This window comes from Octopus bimaculoides, chromosome 15 (genome assembly GCF_001194135.2).
Source record: "Octopus bimaculoides isolate UCB-OBI-ISO-001 chromosome 15, ASM119413v2, whole genome shotgun sequence".
Lineage (NCBI taxonomy): Eukaryota > Metazoa > Mollusca > Cephalopoda > Octopoda > Octopodidae > Octopus > Octopus bimaculoides.
In genome coordinates this window covers 40,635,859-40,644,361 of record NC_068995.1, presented here as the reverse complement: position 1 = coordinate 40,644,361, position 8,503 = coordinate 40,635,859, and the positions used below count along the sequence as shown (strand labels likewise).

At 37.8% G+C, this 8,503-nt stretch overlaps 1 long non-coding RNA gene across 1 annotated transcript in view; it reads left to right on the top strand.

Annotated features, from left to right (window-relative positions):
• The first annotated feature begins 748 nt into the window (after nt 1-748).
• The window catches only part of LOC128249545 (uncharacterized), a 151,666-nt gene continuing 143,911 nt past the window's right edge, over nt 749-8,503 (top strand). Inside the window, exon 1 of the long non-coding RNA XR_008265665.1 lies at nt 749-907. This is a non-coding gene — a long non-coding RNA (uncharacterized LOC128249545). The remainder of the gene's footprint in view (nt 908-8,503) is intronic.

The following is an 8,503-nucleotide window of genomic DNA, read 5'->3' as shown; positions in this document are numbered from 1 at the left end:
TATATATGGAGAATTTAGACACAAAAAGAAAAAAAACAAAAGAGGAAGACAGGTGGTTTAGACAACCAACAGATGTATTAGTTTAACGCACGGGAAGTGAAAAAGTCTTTAACGTTTTGAGCCTACGCTCTTCCACAGAAAGGAACACTGAAAGAAACAAGGAGAGAAAATAAAAAATCTGTAGTGGCTAGCGATCTATCATGGCGAATATATATATATATATATATATACCATATAAAGCACGAGAGAAATTACCTATAACAGGTAACTTCTACATGCTAGAAGGCAGTCAAAAACGACAGAGAATCACAAAGTAAAACATTTCAAAGGAGAGAGAAAATAAAAACTTTTACCTTATTTCTTATGGTTAGACCTATAGGTTTCTGATTTTTTAGTAAGTAAAGTAATTTACTAGGCAAATCGTCTTCAATAACCAATCGTCAAGGAATTAACGTATATTTACAAGGCAGGACGCCATAAGAACGTGTCTTCCCGAATATACATTCTACTTTTCCCATAATCCACTGCGCAGACGCAGTTTCCGTCGGCAGAGAATGAAAAAATGCCGAAACGAACTTTGAAATGCTAATATTAAATACTTGAGTATATATATAAATAAAATATAGTTTTGCTACCCTTTTTATTTATATATATACTCAAGTATTTAATATTAGCATTTCAAAGTTCGTTTCGGCATTTTTTTCATTCTCTGCCGACGGAAACTGCGTCTGCGCAGTGGATTATGGGAAAGGTAGAATGTATATTCGGGAAGACATGTTCTTATGGCGTCCTGTCTTGTAAATAGACAATAATTCCTTGACGGTTGGTTACTGAAGACGATTTGCCTAGTAAATTACTTTACTTACTAAAAAATCAGAAACCTGTAGGTCTAACCATAAGAAATAAGGTAAAAGTTTTTATTTTCTCTCTCCTTTGAAATGTTTTACTTTGTGGTTTTCGGTCGTTTTTGACTTCCTTCTCGCGTGTAGAAGTTACCTGTTGTGGGTAATTTCTCTTATACTTTATATGGAATATGTTGTCTATTGACTTTTTTACATGCTAGGCCACTGGTAGTATAACAAAATATAGTTTTGCTACCCTTTATATATATATATATATATATATATATATATATATATATGTACGCACAAATATATACATTAGGCTGCAATATCTAAGTATGACGAGTAATCACGTAGAAGCTTATTGATCGACTCGCAATTATTCAGGATATATTTTATAAGAGCCAAGCTCTCGTCAAAAGACCGACTTTCGTTGCAATATATAAAGTACCAAAGTGATATCTATCCTGTAATGTATATATAATTCAACAAATGCTTAATGTTGACATAATTCCTGCATTATCCGTTTGTCTGTTTTTTTTTTTCAATCTTTGTAAGCCATCACTAATAAGATATTGATTTAGATTAATATTGAACAGAATTGTATCGCTTCTTTTTACCGAGAAAATTAATAAATAATATTATTCATCGACTTCTCTCTTATCTCATCTTACAAATGCTACAAGTGGATATATTAATATTTGGTGGAAATCAACGAAAGTGACGCGAAACATCGCTAGAGAATTTGTAGAACAATGTTTAGCTTCCAAAGATTTACTAAAATTTCTAGATAAAAATATTTCGTTCGTCCGACAAAAGATTGATATATCTGTTTGTCTATCTTTCTCTGTGTATGTGTGCCGTGTATGTGTGCGTGCGCGTGGGTGTATAGTGTGTAGATGTCTGTGGTTAAGAAATTAGTTTGCAACTGCATAGCTTCAGATTCAGTTCCAAACACGCACGCGCCCATATATTCGCTCATACACACACACACACACACACACACACATTTTAAAAGAACAGTCGGCGCGCATATTTGTGCAAATCAGTGCTAGGCTTATTCTCCATTTTATTTCCCTTGTTAAGGATATTTTAAAGCCGAAATATTAGGTAAAAGTAAACCATTTTTATTGCTTCGTTTTTGTTGTCACTTATTTCTTTGCACCTTGCAGTATAGGGACTTTCTAACACACACACACACACACACTTGTGTGTGTGTGTGTGTGTGAGTGTGTGCGTGTATTAGTTTATTTATTTGAATTATTTTTTCTTTTTTCTCGCCCTTTTAAAGCCTAGCCAAGCTTATGAGCCCGGTTTCTATGGCGTATGTGTTTCCCCCCTAGCTGGACGGGACGCCAGTCCATCGCAGCGTTACTCAGGAAACAGGAAGAAAGAGTGAGAGAAAGTTGGGGCGAAAGAGTACAACAGGGGTCGCCACCATCCCCTGCCGGAACCTCATGGAGCTTTAGGTGTTTTCGCTCAATAAACACACAGCGCCCGGTCTGAGAATCGAAACCGCGATCCTCCAATCACGAGTCCGCTGCCCTAACCAATGGGCCATTGCGCCTTATTTGTTTGAATTTACACAAACGAAATCAGAGAACGCAGTACATGTAGTAAGGTGAAATATTTCCTGATCGAAAGCATTTTACTTCTTGTATACGTTGTGACTCAGAATGGTAAACTGGTTTATCCGATTGTGTTAAACCGCTAAACTATTTAAGTTACACCGCTAAACTATTTAAGCAATGTATTTGTGGATAGTTAATAGGTTAGATGTAGTGCGGAGTTTCATATTGACGAGATAGCAAAAATCAACAGACAACAAACTACAACCGCTCTTTTTCTATGACAGTAGTGGAGGTTTGAGCGAGATTTTGGTTACTATTTGAGCAAGCGCATAGAAGATCTCCCTTTGTATCGATGAATATATATATATATATCAGTGTTTCTCAGCCGTTTACGCCTTCAATTTTAAAAAATTAACAATGAACAAAGTTAGTGTATATATATACATATACTACAACGAACAAAGTATATATATATATAAACACACACACAAACATGCGTACGCGCAAACACTATTATTGTAGTGTTTTACTAAACAGATTACTTCTATTTGAAATGAAAAAACTTTGATCTTACTTGAAAAGAGATAGATACTATTCTCACAGCCCGTCGCATTGTTATCAAGTTTGATGGGGAGCTATGGACTAGAAAGGACACTCAAAATGACTTCGACATTCCTATGGGATCTATCGACTCTGCCCACGTTAAACACCTCACCGGTGTATACATTTTACATTGCTTACTTCACGATTTTCCCCAATTCTTAGGCTGTCTTCATAGAGATGACACTCTCTTCTCTATGTCCATGGATGTAGTAATATTAAGATTGAAAGGTTTAGGAAAACAATTACAAAACTTTTTAAGAATATAGGTCAGAGAGTCACATTTAGTAATGATCTTGAAACAGCTGATATTTTAGATGTTACATTAGAACAGAAGAACGTTTCCTTCCACCCAAACCACAAACCGGAAAACCTTTATTATTTTAATTTTCTATCCAATCACCTTCGTTCCGTCTTCAACTCGACCGAGGATAGTCGTCATATAGAATCTTTTCACTATCAGTTAGTATAGACATTTTTGATCAGTATGCAGACTACAGTAACGATGTGTATACCGATAAAGTCAATATATACCCATTTGGTGTAACCTAGGGCCATTATACGCGGGCTAGTTATTACCACCCTACACCAGTGGTCTGCATGTTTAGTCACAGGACCCAGCCTCTGTAGTCTAATTACTTGTAGGGACACGGTATTTCGTTATGCAACCATAATATGCTACAAAGTATATTAAATGTTTTTATAAGTTAATACCGTGTTCTGCTGTGTTAGTAGTGCGATTACATGACTTGTTAAGGTTGTTTCTACAGATTTTCTTCTTATTACTGTTGCTTACATCGGACGCCTCAGACACGAAACGTCGTAAGAAAATCAGTGCTGGCTATAATTTCTATAGAGAATCTGTAGAGACAACCGTAACAAGTCTGTAGTCTAAGTCTAGCATAGATTCTGGTAGTTTCCCCTCAGCCGGACTTTAAAACAAGGTATAAAAAAAAAAGAAAGAAAACCCCCACTCTTTTCTTCTGCAAGCCGAGCTTTCTTTTGCATTTTCCGTTATGGCAGATTACTTTCAAATGAACAGTCGCGTGTATCTGAAGAAAAAGTGCACCGGACGCTTATGAGAAATCCGTGATTTTCCATGAGATGCTCCCAATATACTTTTGAAGCAGCTGTATTACTCGACTACCATTCTTTCTATTTACAATTAGCAATGTTTTTTGCTTTCGAAATGAAGTTATCTAGGCGTACGTCATCTTATTGGAATTTTCAGTCTAATCACGATATGGGACGAGGTGTATTTGATGTGTTGATTTATAAACTTTATTGATCAATTATCGATCCATTCATATTTTCTATACGAGCCGTGTTTATGCACGAGACTAACCAACTGCATTTTACCACGATTCCTTGACCGAGCATATTACAGTATGTATGTATGTATGCATGCATGTATAAATATGTGTGTGTGTGTGTGTGTGTGTGCATTTGAAAGACGTTTTAATTCAAACGCTATTACCAGTTATATTCAATTATTGCTTACTGTCACCCAATTCTGAAGTAACTTACGTCTCCTCTCCACCTTAAGACTTAAGGAACTATGATATGTGTCTTTTCTTTAAACAATGAATTGGTAGAATTATTAGAATATTGGATAGGATGCCACCAGCATTCACGAACCTTTTTGTTACGAGTTCAAATCCCGCAGAGACGAACTCTGCGTTTTATTCTTCCTAAGATATTAATATAGAAGACACTGTTGTTCGGTCTCATTTCTACCCGCATAAAGCGTAGCTTGTAAGCCAAGGTATTCTGGATATGGCCACCCTGTCTTTATATACATCAGGAACTGCATTGTACTTCTTTTTTTTAAACGATAGGGTAATAATTGAGAAAGATTTGGGTGTTATTTCTAATAAGTCGAGCAAATGCCTTGTTATGTTGCTGTTATTATCAATGATGAAATTAATTATCCTGAGGTCATTTTCGATTGAGCAGATCAAAGGCGTTCCAGCCATGACTATCTCGAATTTTTATATATCAGAGACTATATATTCTAGTTATTGTATTTTTTATTTTAAGACGGTAAGATTAGATTTAAGTGAGGTTTAGTTGTTATTTCTAGTAAGGCTAGTTACCATGTAGTAGTTCCCTCTATGTGTGATGTTTACGTTGTGGTACTTTGACGTCCAAAGAGTTCTTCATAAAATTGGCAATATGGTTGGCAGAAATCACCTCAGGGGCGCGTTCTGCAATAGTGGTCCTGCGTTTCCTTTTTGTTTTTTAACCCCCACTTTTTTATTTATCTATTTTCTATGCTATGAGTCAGGAGGACCTAGATAAGGTCTGCACAACATATGCCTCCTCGCAGGCCACATCTACCCTGCTGGGAATCTCCACGCAGATTACTTTCACTGATCTGAGAGAAAAAAAAATATTTGTTTATCAGAAAAATCAAAAGATAAGTTTAAGAAAAAAACGTTGCGGATAGGAAATGATTTCACTACACACGAGTGCGGAAATTAAAGTTAAACATCGGAATAGAAGTCCCACCTAAAGTCATCGCTTTGGTAATCATAATAAATACTTCCTCAAAATATAGGGAGTGTTCATTTAGTCTAGATCAGTGGTTCCCAAACTTTTTAGAGACGCGACCCACTATTTATGACACCAGTTTGTGGCGACCCACTTAAATCTACTGGGTAAAAACATTAATGAAAGAAACAAATTTATTTCAGATTACATTTTCATTGAGGCCTGTGAGAAGGATGAGCCTGTGTCGTGCTACGTTCATTAATAGAATTAACATCATGTTCAATGCGTGATAGTTTCAGCCGTAAAGAATTTGAGAGCTGCAGTTTATTTCGAAATTTGCTTCTTTTAATCCCAACCACTGCTGAAAATCCAGCTTCACAATTATAAGACGACGCGAAAGGGAGAAGTACTTTTAATGCTTCGGTGGAAATGATTGGGTACAGGGTTTGAAGAGACGCCCAGAACTGTACCAATTTTCGGGTGTTGAAGGTCATTTTCAAGGAAGGGTCTTGGGATAAATCGATAAGTTCCTCATCGGCTTTTGTTGATATTCCAGTCGTCACGTCAGGTTGAAAAAGGGGTTCATAATCCATCTTTTCTGTTGCATAGTATTCATCTCTTCATGAAAATAAAATTCAAAACTTTCTTTTAGCTTATTCAAGTGTTCAGATATCTCAATGATTATACCATCATCAACTTTTGCTTCATTCTCCATTACAAAGGTTTCAAATGTTTCAAAACGGTCATAATTTTGGTTGTTAATACGATTTTTCCAGAGGACAAGTTTTTTTCATAAAACCTCGAATTTTCTCATGAATTGTGAATATACTGATACCTTCTGTTCCTTGTAAGTACAAATTCAGTTCGTTTAATTTCGAAAAAATATCTGCCAAATACGTAAACCTCAGAACGAATTCTTTGTCGCGCAAATATTTCGCAAAATCGCTTTTACCTTCCAGAAATATAGTTACTTCTTCACGGAGTTCTGCAAGTCTTGTTAGCACTTTTCCCTTCGAGAGCCATCGTATTTCTGTGTACAAAAGAAAGGATTTATGATCGCTTCCCATCTCTTCGCACAACTTCTCAAATAGCGCGACATTTCCTTTTTACGATTACGTACGAATAAATAACTTGAGAAAATGACCACCTCTGATTTGTTAAGTTCGTGAAAAAATGCCTACTGCTTGATAAAACAACCAGTCTGGTATTGAAAACATGAGTCTTGAACTATCTCGATAGACAGCAGTTAATCAAAGCTAATGCGTAATTTTATAACTTTTTGCGACCCACTAGGATTCCGTTCGCCACCCATCAGTGGGTCGCGACTCATAGTTTGGGAACCACTGGTCTAGATGGACGTTCACAGCATTGTTTTTTCTTTATAGAAACATAGATAAGAATATTAGCATGTCCCCAATGAGATCAGCTGTATCTTAATACACGCTTTTTATTTTTGGCTAACTTTGGACATGTTTTTAGCGTTGGATACAAATTTATATGAAACTGATAATAAAAGCAAAGCAATTCGGGAAAATTCCAAAATACTCTTGAGTAAGCGAAGCAAATGCGTAACTGCTGAAAAGTCACTTATTGTCGTTGTTACAGATTTCTAGGTTTAATTACAGAACAGCCTCATTTGTTAAGCTATTGTGTTTGCATTGTAAGAAGCGAAAGCATTTCTTACAGAAACGATATATTTGAAAGTGAATGCAAATTGAAAATCCATTTCGAACGCACACACGCGCGCATGTCTTGGCATTGTGGTCGCTTTGACGAGAGTGAACTAGTGTTGATTTTCCAGCTCTATGTAATAGTGTTGTTGATTAATTATGGATCGAATTCAGTGCAGAATTAACACGTCATTGTATTACATAACGCCAGCTCATCAGAGTTGCGCGTGAGCGAATTATGGATTACAAATTATGAAGAAAGAAAATACATAGTCCTCCATTCTTCTTCGTGTCATTCACGCACGCGCGCGCGCACGCGCGCGCGCACGCGCGCACACACACGCATGCAAAAACATAGGCACAGAATATGCACACACATGTATGTATGCATGTAAGTGTATGTATATATATATATATATATATATATAGGCGCAGGCGTGAGGCGTGGTTGTGTGATAAGTACCTTGCTTCCCAACCACATGGTTCCGGGTTCAGTCCCCACTGCGTGGCAACTGTGGCGAGAGTCTTCTGTTATAGCCTTCTGTGTGTGTGGGGGTGGGGGTGTCTTTTTTGTATCCCCACCTGCCATCACCACTTCATAACCGGTGTTCGTATGTTTACGTCTTTGTAACTTAGCGGTTCGGCAAAAGGTGCCGATAGAATAAGTGCTCGGCTTAAGAAATAAGTCTTGGTGGTCAATGTGTTCGACTAAATCCTTCAGTGCGGTGCTCCAGCATGGCCGTAGTCAAATAACTGAAACAAGTAAAAGAATATGATTAGTAACCAATAAGCAAATTCATTTCACCATTAACTATCAGGTCTTGAACAGTGGCAGAGTTAGGAAGGGTGCAGCCCGCTCCGCATGGCACTATTATGAGGACGGCACTTTTGGGCCTGATGCACAAGCCTGTATTGGCTTGGGACCCGGGGACGGGGCCGCAAAGTGAAGGGCTGCACCCGGTGACATTTATCTGCTAGTTTTAGCAGATCAAGCGACCGCATAGAGGCTCACGCAAGTGTCAGTTTTATAAGGTCGTGGTGGTGGGAGGCGCAATGGCCCAGTGGTTAAGGCAGCGGACTCGCGGTCATAGGATCGTGGTTTCGATTCCCAGACCGGGCGTTGTGAGTGTTTATTGAGCAAAAACACCTAACGCTCCACGAGGGGATGGTGGCGAACCTTGCTGTACTCTTCCACTGCAACTTTATCTCACTCTTAGTTCCTGTTTCTGTTGTGCCTGTAATTCAAAAGGGCCAGCCTTGTCACACTGTGTCACGCTGAATATCCCCGAGAACTACGTTAAGGGTACACGTGTCTGTGGAGTGCTCA